Source organism: Mustela erminea, chromosome 1, assembly GCF_009829155.1.
Source record: "Mustela erminea isolate mMusErm1 chromosome 1, mMusErm1.Pri, whole genome shotgun sequence".
Classification (NCBI taxonomy): Eukaryota; Metazoa; Chordata; class Mammalia; order Carnivora; family Mustelidae; genus Mustela; species Mustela erminea.
The window spans coordinates 141930379-141946865 of record NC_045614.1 but is presented as its reverse complement, the minus strand read 5'-3'; the positions used below and the strand labels follow the sequence as shown (position 1 = coordinate 141946865).

General features: G+C 37.9%; 1 long non-coding RNA gene across 3 annotated transcripts in view; it reads right to left on the bottom strand.

Annotated features, from left to right (window-relative positions):
- LOC116591672 overlaps nucleotides 1–16487 on the bottom strand; it is a 275207-nt gene that overhangs the window by 187200 nt on the left and 71520 nt on the right. The window lies entirely within an intron of this gene.

Sequence of the window (16487 nt, the reverse complement as noted above, 5' to 3'; positions counted from 1 at the left end):
AGAGAGAGAGAGAGAGAGGGCACATCAGGGGGAGAGGCAGAGGAAGAGGGAGAGGCCAACTTCCTGCCGATCAGGGAGCAGGATGAGGGGCTTGATCCCAGGACTCTGAGATCAGGACCTGAGCGGAAGGCAGAATCTTAATCGACTGAGCCACCCAGGCGTCCCTACAAAAATATTTTTGTCTGGCACCTCTGTTATAAATATGTTGCCTATATTGTTAACGCTAGCATTCTGAAAGAAATTAGAGAATTTTTCAGCTTTAAACTACCTTTATTTACTCTAGAATACGGTTCCATGGTTGTTTTAAAAGCCACATGCAATTACAGAAAATGACCACAAGGTGGCTCCAGATCATTTCCGTCGCCAAGCATTCAATCACCTTCCTGAAAGAGCTTTTCTCAAGAAATACTGTGAGAAAAAAAAAAGAAAAGAAAAGAAATACTGTGAGAACAACTGTGTTTTTGTTTGTTTTACAAAGAAATATGGCACTTATAAAACAAGTTATTTTTCATCGTTTTCTATTTTTTCTTCCCGTGTCCTTGTTAGAGACAGGTACATTCTCAGTTGAAGAATGTATATTCAGGGATGCCTGGGTGGCTCCGTCTGTTAAGCCTCTGTCTTCAGCTCAGGTCAGATCCTAGGGTCCTGGGATGGAGCCCCTGTATTCGGGCTTCCTGCTCAGCGGGGAGTCTGCTTCTCCCTCCCCCTCCGCCTCCTGCTCCCCCTGCTTGTGCTCATTCTGTCAAATAAATGGATAAAATCTTAAAAAAAAAAAAGAAGAAGAAGAAGAAGAAGAAGAGAAAGAGGAATATATGTTCAGACACAGCCCTACAGATAATTTAATAATGGTTGATATTTACAAAACCAAACATTTTACTATATTAATATTATTATCGGAAATTAGATTTTTGGTCCTTGTTCATTTAAGCTTGTATACCATCTAGTATTTTTATAATCAATGCACAAAATTTTGTTATTGGGGGAATATTAGTACAAAGAACTAAATATTTTAAGTTTTAATCTAGAAAACTGATCTCAAGAGACTTCAATTTTTGAGCTTTGTTTTTCAAAATAAATAAAATTTGGGGGGTTTTCAGTAATGTTTTCTATGTTATTTGCTTTCATAGTTTGGGATTCCAAGTGGTTCAGATAAATTAAAGAATTAATGTAGAAAGTTACAACACAGCAGAATCCTCAGTGTTTTTGGTCTCGCTACTGTCTCAGTGAGGCTTCTGTCTACCCTGGAATTTTTTCAGTTTAAAATGCTAACAGCATTAATTGCAGGAAAAGATGTTTTCTCATTGATCTCCCCAATCACTTGAATGAGACTGACACTGGTGTTAAATCCTCCTCCCTGTCTCACTGGATGGAGTTTATTTTTAGCATTTTGTTTCACCTAGAAATTGGAATTCTGCTGTTTCTCCTTGCTGGGGAAACGGCTATCTTATACCTAGCTTATCTCCAGAATGGACTTCTGGATCAACTGTAAAATTTTCATTTTTAATTGGCTCTTTAAGAGATATATATGATGCATGCAAATTTCATAATATACAATACTTTACATAAAAAAAAGTTTCCCGTACAAGTGTGATAGAGCACAACACACACACACACACACACACACACACATGCATTTTTATTTTATATCTATGGATTATGCTACATTAGTTACATCTGGTTTGACCTTGGGGTCCAGGCAGGACATCTAGAGAACGCCTATATGCCTGTTTACCACAGTTCTAACCCTCTTCTCTTTCACCTGTCAGCTTTATTCATTCATATATTCTGACTGGACTCAATACATTTGAAGGTGTGACTCCTGCCTTAGGCACTCTGAATCAGGCCAGGAAGGACAAGTGCACTTAAGAGAAAAGGCAGATAGAAGTTTGTCTTATGAATGGATAATTAATTCATAGATTGGAAGCCAGCTTGGCTTTAAGGGCACTGAGTAGGACTTTAGGATCTGATGGTCAGAAGCAGAAATGAAATAAAGGATGTTCCACCTGTACTTCTGTGACTCTCACTCGCTCATTTTTCACAAAACTTAGAACAGAAAGAGGCATGTGTAATATGGAAACCCTACACAATAATGAACATGAAATGGTTACATATTAGAAGCCAGTGATGGGCTTCTCTGTAGCACAACTCAGGGAATGACACGAGGGTACAGATTTTTCACATAATGGAGGACTTGCTCAGGTTACAACAAACGTGGACATGCCAAAATCTAAAACAGGACGAGACTTTCTTGATGAGGGACAATCAGGGACAGGCAATGCTGCTCAGAGAAAGAGACACCATTTTTGGAGGATAAAGAGTTTGAGCAAGCTTTTTGCTAATAAAGCTGGGAGCTAACCAACTTCACTAAGCTCTGTGTGATTCTGAATACAGGTAGCTAGAGCCATGGACAGACATTACTTAGAGCCTAACTCAGAGTAACTGCAGAATGGAGAGAAAATTCTCAGTAATCAGTGATTAAGTCAATGTTATGAAAAAGCAGCATAGCTGGGATCCGTTCAGGATATCAACCAGAACAAAGAACAAACAAGAATAGACTGTACAGTTTGATCAAGTTGGACATTTCTCCTTTTTTCATGTGACTGAGCATGTGTGGAAATTAAATATAGTTTTAAAACAGGGTGATGGGTAGTGAGGAGGGCATGCGCTCTGATGAGCACTGGGTGTTACACTTAACTAATGAATCGTTGAACACTACATCAAAAACTAATTATGTACTATACAGTGGCTAATGGAACAATATATGTTAGTTAACCTAGAAGAGCCTTGATACTCAGAATTCTCAGCTCAGTTTTTATTTTAAGCCCATTATCAAATGCATCCCAGATGCATCAGTGGAAGAAAATGACACTTGTTCACCTCACTGGGATTTTCTTGTCACCCAACTTATACCTGGTCATAGGTGGCCCTTAACATAGAGACACCAAACATTGCAGAGTAAAGTTGGCAGGAATAGGGTGAGACAAACAGGACACAAAATTTAAGGTGGAATTCATTCTCAAGGTCCTACAAGTGCAGTCAGCACGTTTAGTCGTGCCACCTTAAATTCTGCATCCTACACCTCATTGGCCTCACTTTAGTCCTAGATCAAGCTTCAGGGGCTCTCTCCCCATAGTGGCCTTTTCATGAAGTTCAAGTGAGGCATATCTGGTGTGGTTGCCACCATTTTCAGGCAAAAGCTTGGCAGGAAAAACTGGATTCTTCACCTGCATCATTGCCAACATGTGCCCTTCCACCACCAGCTGTTCCTCAAGACCTAAAGGCAACTTCAGCTGTCTCATTCCACCCACCCCAGCAGCTGCTGGGCACTGCTCCAGGCAGCACACAACAGGTGTGTGTGTGTATGTGCGCGCACGCGCGCGTGTGTGTGTGTGGTGTAAATGCCTTCAAGACTTATGACGTAAGCCATTTGTTAGACATTTTTCCATAAAACCTCTTAATTTTTCTAAATTTTTACTTATTTTTTAACTTAAGTATAGTTAATATACAGTGAATTATTAGTTTCAGGTATACAACATAGTGATTCAACACGTCTCTACCTTCCTCAGTGCTCATCACGGTAGGTGTACTCTCATTCCCCATCACCTATTTCACCCATCCCCCACCCACCTCCCCTCTAGTAATTACCAGTTTATTCTCTGCTTAAGGGTCTGTTGTTGTTGTTATCTTTTTTTCTTGTTTTGTTTCTTAAATTCCACATATGAGTGAAATTATATGGCATTTGTCTTTCCCTGACTTATTCCACTTAGCCTTATACCCTCTAGCTCCATCCACGTTGTTGCAAATGGCAAGACCTCAGTCTTTCTATGGTTGAGTAAAATTCCATTGTGTGTGCACATGTGTGTGCATGTGCATGTGTGTGTACCACCTCTTCCTTTTTTTTTTTTAAGATTTTATTTATTTATTTGACAGAGAGAGAGAGAGGTCACAAATAGGCAGAGAGAGAGGGAGAGAGGAAAGCAGGCTCCCCGCTGAGCAGAGAGCCTGATGCGGGGCTCGATCCCAGGACCCTGGGATCATGATTGGAGCTGAAGGCAGAGGCTTTAACCCACTGAGCCACCCAGGCACCCCCCACCTCTTCTTTATCCATTTATCTATGGATGGACACTTGGGTTGCTTCCATATTTTGGCTATTGTAAATAATGCTGCAATAAACCTAAGGGTGCCTATATCTAGATCACATGATAATTCTATTTTTCATTTTTTGGAGGAAACTCCATACAATTTTCCAAAGTGGTCACACCAGTTTGCAGGGATCAATATCCAGTAATTTATACAACTCAACACCAAAAATTTAAAATCCAATTTAAAAATGGGCAGAAGACATGAATAGACATTTATCCAAAGAAAACATATGATGGCTAAGAGACATATGAAAAGATGCTCAATATCACTCATCATCAGGGAAATGCCAATCATAAAACCCTTATAATATATCCTTATTAGTATACTTGGATGATGTAATGCTATACTTTTCAAAAACAATTAAAAACCTCTATCAGTTGTTCAATGCTAACACAGTTTGATATTCCCACTTAGAAAAAAACACTTTCAAAGACCTCAAAGATTACTGTACTGAATCATGTACTTTTAGAGCTAAAAGGACTCTACTATTTCACCCTTTTAATTTTACATATTTTTAAAATTATTTTTTCTAATTATTTTTATTAACATATAACATATTATTTGCCTTAGGGGTACAGGGGCAAATGAGGCGTACACATTTCATCATCAGTCTTACACAGTTCACAGCACTCACCATAGCACATACCCTCCCCAATGTCCATCACCCAACCACGGTATCCCTACCCCCCACCCCCAGCAACCCTCAGTTTGTTCTGTGAGATTAAGAATCTCTTATCCTTTGTCTCCCTCCTGATTTTTTTAAAGGCACATTTGATTAGAAAGTAAAATTTTACTGGAAGTATCATGAGAAATTTTCAACTTCCCTTAACAATTCTACAAAGTATAAATAGGTGGAAGTCTATAGCGTACCAAGACAATGAAATCAGAGTTCAGGGATATATTACACACGTGTCTTTCCAGAATCACAGTGTAGGACGGAGAATGACAATTCTAAAATATTATGTGAGTTGCTTGCGTTCGAGAAATTAAGAAGTTAATGAATCAGTATCATTTATGTCAGAACAACTGTGCAAACAAAACATCCTGTGACTTCATAAAACACAAAAGTTACTATGAGTGTCTCTTATCACCTGAAACAGGATGTGAGCATAGAGAAGTAAAGATTTTCATTTGGAATGATGATGAACTATTATCTAGCAGTATTTTCTATTAGATTTCTTCACGTACAGGCATGAAATTAGAAGAAGAATCTGTATTTTCCATATTAAATAGGTTTCAGGAAGGAGTGGTTATCTCTTTCCAAGATCCAGGAATTTTCTCATAATGTAAGTAATTTAACATACTGAAATTAACCTGTTAATATCAAATATGCCATAAGATAATAACTCGTGGTAAATGGATTGGGTTTCCCTCAATTGAAAGTAATTCATAGAATACACTTTCCTAGGAAACTTTTGCAGATAAGCAAACCATCTTTCTTTTAGAAGAAAAAATACTTAAATCAGTATTTTTGGATTATGTTCAATATATTCTTATATTATTACATATGAGATAAACAAAATCAATAAAGTACCATATCCATTAGAATGTATTAATAAGAAGTTTCAGATTTAGGTTTAAAAATAACACTTCATGGGCACCTGAGTGGCTCAGCAGGTTAAGCCTCTGCTCAGGGTCCTGGGATCGAGCCCCGCATGGGGCTTTCTGATCAGCAGGGAGCCTGCTTCCCCCTCTCTCTCTGCCTGCCTCTCTGCCTGCTTGTGATCTCTCTCTCTCTCTGTCAAATAAATAAATAAATAAATCTTTAAAAGAAAAAAGAAAATGTAAAAAAAAAATCACTTCGATGACTTCAAATAGAAAAGAAAAAAAAATCTGAAATACTAAGTGAAAGCTAATAGTCCCAATTTAATTTTTTTTGGAAATCAGTTCTTTATTTTTTTTATTATGTTCAGTTAGCCAAGTTATAGTACATAATTAGTTTTTGATGCAGCATTCAGTGATTCATTAGTTGTGTATAACACCCAGTTTAAAATAATGTAGGTTTTTTCCAGATTACACAACACATGACAATACAGAAAAAGAAAGAAAGAAAGAAAGAATGAAAGAAAGAAAGAAAGAAAGAAGGAAAGAAAGAAAGAAAGAAAGGGCAAGCAAAAGTAATAGTACATATATCCCTACTAGGCAAGTTGGAAGTGGCCTAAACAGGAGTAAGACTCACACATGTATGCACAATTATTTATCTCTGCCTGTCAATAAATCAGAGATGTTTTATTTTTTTGTTCACTTTTGATTTTCTACACTTTTCCAATTTTCTTCTTCCTACTTTCTCAATATCATGCATTTTTGATGCGAGGTCAACATGGACCTAGAAGGTATCGTGCTAAGTGAACTAAGTCGGACTGAGAAAGACAAATACCATACGATTCTACTCATCAGCAAAATCTAAACAAACAAAAAGCACATGAATGAACAACAGGAAAGCAGAATCAGGTCTATAACTACAGAGAACAAACTGGTGGTCACAGAGGGGAAGACAGTGGGCATTGGGCAAAATGGGTGAAGAGGAGTGAGAGGTCCAGGCTTCCACTTATGGGGTAAGTCATGGGAGTAAAAGGCACAGCAGAAGGAATGCAGTCAGTCATGTCAATGGTACGGTACTGGGGTCGTCTGGTAGCAGATGGAGCTGCACCAGTGCCAAGCACAGCATAACGTATGAACTTCTCAAACCGCTATGCTGTACCCCTGAAACCAAGATAACACTACATCTCAACTATACTCCAAAAAATGTTCAACTTTAGAAAAGGTGAATGGTACAAAGGTAAATACTGGGTTTAGATTTAGAAAATAGCAATTCTAGACCTAGGTTGGTCTGAAAATGAGACTTCAGGTCAGCCTGGTCTAACAGCCCCTTGAAACTGATAGATTCCTTGGAAACCCTCTAGATTCCGGATAAGCTTCATCCAATTTCTTGAAATTATTTTTAATTGTGTGTAGTATTCATCACTACCTGATATTTGCTTACTTGTTTGCTTATTGTCTATATCATCAAAGTAGAATGTGGACTCCAGGAGATTAGGACAATTATCCGTCTTGTTTCCTGCTATAATGCCCACGACTAACACCTGATATGTAATAAGGGGTCATTAGAAGCCCTATATAAACTAAATATAAAGTATTGTTTTCCAAAAAAATATAGAAAAGAAATAACCACATACATTTGGATCCCTACACAATCTCTAATATCGTGGGCCACTTCCATAAGCCATTAAATACTGCTTACAACAACACAGCCAGGAACCACCCTGCAATGTTTTTTCTACAATTAATGCTAGTTTTGGTGTTTACAAAGATCATATGTTAAAATTAGTATTGAAAAAGGCAAAGAAGATTAACAATTCTAATATTTATGACTGGGTTTGACTGTATGCTTGCTAGATTTGGAGGCCATTAGAAATTTGGCCTTTAAAGAGGACTTTAAAAAGCAATAATGATTCTTGCATTATGAGGATTATGAATATAAACCCAGAAGAAGAATAAAAATTAAAATAAGACTGTACTAATGTCTGTGAATGGGAATGTCCAGTGCCAACATCACATGTACAATCATATCACACTGCATGTCAAAACAACTGAGATACAGGTGACAATTTTTAAGTGTGGCTGGAGAAAAAAGCAGTATTTCTAAATTACTGTATTTAGATAACACATAATTTAAGTATATGCGTGAATAAAGTAAATACTTAAATTCTGTAAGTACAAAACTCACCGTTTCTTCAACATCCTTTAAAGTTCATGTTTTCACAAAAGACAAAGGTTGATTTGGAGGAATCTTCTCATTGGAATACATAATAAATCTATTTTAAAATATATCCTGCTATGTATTTATACAGCATTTCAAGACGAAATTCTGTTCTTTTCAGTTCTGTGTAATATTAACCTATCTTTAACTACCACACCTCAGCTATTTCTTCAATTCTTTTTCTCAAAAACTCCTAATAAACAACTTTGGAACCTTTCTGTAGTGTACCCATCTTTTCACTGCTATTTCATGCATGTATTTTCGATGTCTTACCTCCTTTGACTGGTTTATGTGTATATTTCTCAGCACCTTTTTCCTAATATTTAAAATTTTTCTTTTCAGAGGAGCCTGGGGGGCTCAGGCGGTTGAGCGCCGGATTCTTGGGTTTCCACTCAGGTCATGATCTCACAGGTCATGAGATCAAGCCCCGTGTGGGGCTCCATACTCAGTGTGGTGTCTCCTTGAGATTACCCCTCTCCCCGTTACGTGCCCATGCCCCCCAAATAAATAAATCTTTAAAATAAATAAATAAATAAAACAAGAATTTTTTTAACTGCATTTAGTCTTGAGTTCATCCTGTTATTTTTTCCATAATAGTAATATTTTTCATTTGTGAGGCTTTTATTGATTCTGTTTCATAGGTTACTGCTTTTGTTTTTCATAATCTTTATGTTCTTGGGATTGTTTTCTTTTCTCTCTCTGAAAAATCTTGTTAAAATCTTAAACATGCTCACTCTAATTTCTCAGATTGCTCTGTTATTTTCATTTCATCCAGAGGGATTATATATTCCAATCTTTAAGTATTTTTTGCTTATCTTTTCAGTTATAATATTTCTGATGTATTCTGGAATTTGGGTTTTTAAGCTCAGTTTCATGGGAGGTTTTTTCCCTTCCAGGTCTTCGCTTGTTTTCTTATCCTCTCTCAGTAGATTTCTCTCTCCCACTGACGAACCACCGAGACCACTGGGAGCTCCAGCCCAGAACAAGGTCATGCATGGATGACTCTGGGCTTACTCAGGGATGACACTGGGACAAGTACGCATCCCGGCACTAAGCTAGTGCACCGGTTAGCATGAGTCCTGGGTGCTAGGCAGCTTTTGCTTTCCCCTTCATCCCAGTTATGCAATTTTTTATAAACCATAACCCCAGTTATAGTTGATCAAAAATTGTTCTTCTCTTCCTTTCATGGGCTGGGGTGCCCTTTATCTCCAGACTTCATTTCAAGCAATGGTCAGGTTCTGATTCTCCATTCTTCTCACACTACAGGAGCTAAAGTTACACCCATTTTCTAGCTTTTATTTCCAGAGCTGAAGAGGATACAGAGAAAGGGGAACCCTCCTACACTGTTGGTGGGAATGCAAACTGGTGCAGCCACTCTGGAAAACAGTATGGAGGTTCCCCCAAAACGTAAAAACAGAACCAGCAACTGCACTACTAGCTATTTATCCAAAGGATATGAACACAGTGATTCAAAAGGGCACCTGTACCCCAATGTCTACAGCATCAGTGTCTACAATAGCCAAACTATGGAAAGAGCCCAGGTGTCCATCGATAGATGAATGGATAGAGAAGATGTGGTATGTATATTCAATGGAATACTACGCAGCTATCAAAAGAAATGAAATCTTGCCATTTGCAATGACGTGGATGAACTAGAGGGTATTATGCTGAGCGAAATAAGTCAATCAAAGAAAGACAATTATCATATGATCTCACTGATATGAGGAATTTGAGAAAGAAGAAAGAGGATCATAGGGGAAGGGAGGAAAACTGAAACAAGATGAAACCAGCAAGGGAGACAAACCATAAGAGACTCTTAATCTCAAAAAACAAACTGAGGGTTGCTGGGGGGAGGGAGGGAAGGATAGGGTGGCTGGGTGATGGACATTGGGGAGGGTATGTGCTATGGTGAGTGCTGTGAAGTGTGTAAGACTGATGATTCACAGACCCGTACCCCTGAAACAAACACATTATATGTTAATTTTAAAAATCTAGAAACTTGTCTTATTCACTGCAGTATCTCTAGCTCCTAGAATGTAACTAGGCATACAGTAGGAGCTTAAGAAACATTTGTCCACTGAGTGATTTGCTGTTCATCCCTAAGTTAGTAAGGCAAGGAAGAGGGAAGGAAGAGAGGAATATAAAACCAGCACAGAGTGATATTGCCTTTGATTCATCCATAGTCGGTGCAAGTGATAGGACACACAATTACAAGACAATCTGCAATAAAATTCTCAACTAGATCATGCCAACTGTAAGTGTCATGGTATTTGATACATTTACAAAGTACAGCCAGTCATAATTTTGATTGGAGGATATAGCAGGGAGACATGTAAATAATTGTCACAAGTTTTTTAATTGGAAGGAGGATGGTGGAGGGAAGAGGAGCGCTACTGCCTGCTTTATTTATTCTATTTAGTTCCCTATGGTCAGCAGGATGGAGTCACAACTTCGGAAATACAGTGCACTTCTTGAGAAACAGGACTAGGTCACTGATGGGGACAGTAAATGTCAAAGGTTAATTTTTCAGAGCCAGTTCTCTATTGAATATGTATTTTCAGAATGTAGAAAACTTGCTTACAGACCTGGGTGAATGCATCACATCACAATTCCTTTCGGCAGAAAGACTTTTATTAATAAGCAGCATCTCCATGGTAACCGTAAAGGCAAATCTCACTTGTGTATATTATATCAACACCAATAACAACGGGCACGGCTTGAACAAAAGTGGCAGGGGAACAGAAGCCGGGGACTGTGGAGCAAGAGTGAGTGAAGAAAATGACAGCCCAAACCAGAAGCTGTGTAACTTAAGACTGTCTTGATTCATTAGTACTGTGTGTGAAGAAAGCAGACTTCGAAAGTGATTTCTTTTCAAACATACCTCCTCTCTGCCCTGCTCAAATCAAAGGTGAGAAAAACTATTACACCACTTTCTTAAAGAAAAATAAATGACTTGGATTCTATCTTTAAAATCAGTCAGCACTGACAAATAAAATCAATTTACATTTAAAAATCGATGTCTTTGACAAAAGCCACACAAAGAAAATGAAAACCAAACAAATATGCCCAGGCTCGGATAATGAATTAATGCAAGAGGAAGGCTGTACCGTTAAGGGATTTCTTTTCACACTTCAAAAAAAAACAAAAAAAAAACAGCTACTGTATAATGCATGTCCATATAGCACAAAGATGCGGTCGTACTGAATCACTTGTCAGTGGATGAACCACTAACAGTAAAAGCAATACAGCAATGAAGGCTGGCTGCTTTGTTTGCCGAATGAAACCTTATTTTTATATCTTACTTTGTGGCTACAAGTACATACTATAAAATGTTTTGTTCACATTTCTTAGGGACATGAGAAAGTAGTTCTAATTAGGATACTAGGATTATCTCCAGTAATTTTTAATTACACTTTTTATTTTGACATAAATTATAGATTCACATGTAGATATAAAAAATAACACAGAGATCCCGTGTACCTTTTACTCAGGGTCCTCCAAGGCTAACCTGCAAAAATATACTACAATATCAAAAGTGAGTATGGACCCTGACCAATCCACGGATCTTTTGTTTTTTAGGATATATTTATTTATTTGAGGGGAAGAGAGGCATAGAGAGAGAATCTTCAAGCAGACTCCCTGCTGACCAGGGAGCCTGGCCCAGTGCTCAATCTGAGCCAAAACCAAGAGTCTCGGAGGCTTAACAGACTGAGCTACCAAGGCACCCCTGCCATTCACAGATCTTACCCAAATTTCCCCAGTTTCACATACAGTTGTGTGTGGGCGTGTACATTTCATTCCATGTAATTTTATCACCTGCATAGATTTGTGTATCTACCACTCCAGCAGCAAGACCGCACACCTCCATCATCGCAAGAATCGTGGGTCTTCCCCTTTGCAACTGCATCTCCTGCCTGCCCACCCAGTTACCCTATCCTACACCATGGACGACCACAGATCGGCTCTCCGTGATTTCTGCCATTTCAAAAATGTAATACAACTAAAATCTGTCCCTAACCTTTTAGGAATGGCTTTCTCCACTCAGCGTAATTCTCTGGAGACACACGCAAGTTGTTGTGTCTATCACCAGTTCGTTCTTTTTTACTGCTGAATAGTACTCCAGGGTATGGTCTGGAATAATGGTCTGTCTAACCATTCACCTGCTGCAGGACATGTGCGTTGTTCCCAGTTCAGAGCTGTTAGAAATAAAGCCACTGTGAACATTTGTGGAAAGGTTTTTGCATGAACACAGTTTTCAAGTCTCTGGGCTACATGCCCAAGAGTGCAATTGCCTGGCCATATGGCAGTTGCATGTTTAGTTTTATAAGAAATTACTAAACTGTTGGCAAGAGCATTTGCCATTTTACATACCCACCAGTAATACGTGAGTGATCCTTTCTGACATAATTTTAACAAGCTAATTAAAATAACTATTGTCTCACCAGAACAAGAGTAGAGACTTGCCTTTACCAGAGTTTTTATATTCAGTCTACCTGCGTTCAAATCCAGGCTCTGCCACTTGATAGCTATGTGATCTCACAGGAAATAGTCTTCCACTCAGCCTCAGTTTCTCTAACTGTAGAATGGGAATAATAATTCATCTATCTCATAGGCATTTTCTGAAGATATAATAATGATCATTTGATTTATTTTATTTCTGACATAATTATGAAGAGGCATATATGAGGTTAATGAAAAATATCACATACTTTATTGTGATAGTCTAACAATGTCTATATAAAAAAATATTCTGGGAATGTCTCTGAGCTGTGATAGAATGATGGTTTTACATATAAATTCTTTCAGACTTGAATGCATCAACAGTGAAAGAGTGGTAAAAGGTCTGTTTTGAAACACAGGAAGGTAACAGAACAACTTCTCCAAAGCCATACCAAACCTAAACTGTACTCTCCTTAGCCTGAGATAAGAGGAGACTTAGTTCTATTGCAAGCTGATCATCTGAACAACAAGGCTGCTCTATTAACCAAATAGAAGCAGGAAAAGATAGCAGGGTGTGACTAATGGTGCCTCCATTTCTCCCTGCCAAAACCCTCACCCAGTTACAACTGCTAAAGAAAGGCAAAGAGAAGAATAAAATGTTTACTCCTTAAATCTTTTACCCAGAAAAATTATTTTATAGGAAATGATTCTGAATCTTATCTTAAAAGAAACTATCATTTCAGTTTGTTTTGTGTTTGGCTTTTGGGGGTGGGGGGGGTGTGCACACGCGCGTGCGTGCTTGTGTCTTACCCAAGACAGACTACAATACAAATAGCTATAACTTTCAAGTCTCAAGTCTTGCTATGGAAATTAAATCCAAGTAATTGTAAATTTACTTTTATAAATTATAAAATCAATGCCTCAATTAACTTTGAAAATGTCTTCATCTTTTATTTGAATTTCTTTTAATAAACTATTTTCATTTTTAATTTTCACTTTAATTGGAAGTGTTTGGTTTGGTTTTGGGGTTTTTTTCTTCCTTAGATTTGATTTCCAGAAAACTAAGGTAGAGAGCTAAAAGCATAGATGTTTTTAATTATGGGGGAAATATATGTAGTAATTGGAACTTACAATTCAGTGTGGAAAATTCACTTTTGGCAGGAACCTAAGATGGGAAAAGCAAAGTGAATTTGTATTATATCTATGCCAATGCATGAAAATATAAGCGCACCATTTTTAGTAGGCGAGAAGCTTATTACAATATGGATCCTGTGTGCTGAAGTTTGCTGACCTATTTTTCCATTTGCATGACACAGCATTTGAGAAAGTTATTAAAACTTAGATTTTTAACAGTCTATACTAAGTTGCGGTGCCCATGAAATGTAAGCAGAGTTTCCGTTTTCTGGTCTTTTTATTGTTCTCTGTACAGAATTTAGCTCCTTCGTGTCTCAATTTAAAGTTCCCAAAAGACATGTTGTTACACATTTTTCAATGCACCATTGTTGATTTTTTTTAAAATACAGGATTATCTCTCTGATTCACTAACACTCATTTTTATATTAGCTCTCTTTTCTAAGTGTTTTTTAATTAAATAGTTTATTTATTTGAGTGAGAGACACAGCAAGATGAGCGGGAGCAGGGAGCAGAGGAAGAAGCAGGCTCCTTCCCGAGCAGGGAGCCTGACACAGGGCTTGATCCCAAGATCTGGGGATCCTGACCTGCACCTGAGCCGAAAGCAGATGCTTAACCGTCTGAGCCACCCCAGCACCCCTTTCACAGTGTTGAAGCAAACTATTTCTGATCATTTATTCTTACATTCCACTTAAATGTTTTAATTGAGATGTTTTCAACTGCAATTAACAGAAAAATAATCTCTAAATCGTTTTCTAAAGGAGGTTCTTTACTATCCATGCAATAAGTTCAAGGTAGAGCAGCCTCTGGGTTGGTTCACTTAGTTGCTCCCATAATGCCAAAAATGCCTATCTTCCCATCTGTTTACTTTGTCATCCTTGATATGTGAACTCGTTCCCCTCATGGCCACAAGATGACTGCGGCAATTCCAGGTATCAGCATTTTCAGAAAATGTCAAGAAGCAGAAAAGAAAGCATTTCTCTCTCATATTTCTTGTTATGCAGGATAAGAAACTTTTCTGGAAGACCTCTTCTCTGTCTCATTGGCCATAATGGGTTACATGTCCAACTCTAAACCAACTCCTTGGACCCAGATAATGGTACCAAAATGACAAGTTTTCAAGCCAAAAATCTTGGGTGGACTTTATGACTATATAAACTAATCACTGAGCCTTGTTGTTGTTGTTGTTTTAATTACCCGGTTGTCTTTGTGAAGATTATATAAATTAAGGTATAAATAAGACATCTAGTTCATCAAAGAGATACAATATATGTGAATCTCCATCTTCTATCTGTGAAAATGAGCAAAATGAAAGAAAGAAAGAAAGAAAGAAAGAGCCGAGAAATATGAATTTTAGAGCTTGAATATTCTAGATTTTCTGATATTCCATTTCAAACTCTACAAAGAACCGCTAACATGATTTTGAAGATTCCACAATAACAATGCTTTGATGCAAAGAAGTCTAATTTAATTATCTAAAATGATCTGTAAAAGTTATACCATTCCTTTTTAAAAAAACATAGGTGGATGCAATATACATGCAGAACAAGATATATGTGATTTCTGAAATCCTATAATATTCGTCTCCATTTATTCATTTTGTTTCAAACAGGCTCACCACAAGTTCATACAGTGGGCCGGATGTCATTCTATGTACAGGCCATTCAGCAAAACCTGAGAGGCCGAAGTCCTTGCCTTCTCCAAATCACCTCCAAATTCTTTTTTTTTTTAATTTACTTTTTATTTATTTTCGGTATAACAGTATTCATTATTTTTGTACCACACCCAGTGCTCCATGCAATCCGTGCCCGCTATGATACCCACCACCTGGCTCCCCCAACCTCCCACCCCCCGCCCCCTCAAACCCCTCAGATTGTTTTTCAGAGTCCATAGTTTCTCATGGTTCACCTCCCCTTCAAATTTCCCCCAACTCCCTTCTCCTCTCTAACTCCCCTTGTCCTCCATGCTATTTGTTATGCTCCACAAATAAGTGAAACCATATGATAATTGACTCTCTCTGCTTGACTTATTTCACCCAGCATAATCTCTTCCAGTCCCATCCATGTTGCTACAAAAGTTGGGTATTCATCCTTTCTGATGGAGGCATAATACTCCATAGTGTATATGGACCACATCTTCCTTATCCATTTGTCCGTTGAAGGGCATCTTGTTTCTTTCCACAGTTTGGCGACCGTGGCCATTGCGGCTATAAACATTGGGGTACAGATGGCCCTTCTTTTCACTACATCTGTATCTTTGGGGTAAATACCCAGTAGTCATCTCCAAATTCTTGCTCATATCAATAAGCACTGATTTTCTTAATAAGATTCGAACTAATGCCTTCTCCCTGAAACTGAAATGTTTCATTATAGGCATTTTTTTTTTCCCTGTGAAGGAATTATAAAAAATTCTCACTCTTTTAGTTGCCTTCCTTCACTTACCCACTAGATGGCACCCAAAGCATCTATTTCCCTCCAACTGGCTGGAGAAAAAGTACTGCTTCAACAGTTACTCTTCTCAGTGTAAAGGAGACAAAATCTCCACTCTCTGTTCACTTTATATTTTATTTATCTGTTATTTGGGGAAAGATGAACAGATGTTTTTCATTATTATTTGGCACTCTTAGTAAATTTTAAAAATAGTCTTTCGAGTCCACTCGTTTTGTAAAGGCCTTTCCTTCACAATAAGTCATTGCTATGCCTTTATCTTATACAACAGCAGTTAGTTATTTTGCCCTTCTCTTATTCTGATACAGACACTGTTCTGCTTCTCTAGAAACACTTGAGTCATTCTCTTCTCTTGAGAATTAGAGAATTACCAAATGTCATCCCGTACTCCCTGCTCAACATTCTGCCACAACTTGCTGTCAATGTGCATTCTGGAAAATTCCCCACTGCACTTCTGCCTTCCAGCTACTTCAGAGTTTTCACAACATTGATATCTCCTTTAGGTATTTACGCCATGATAGAATCTAGGGAACCAAAATATGTGTGTTTGCTCTTGTGAAAAAATA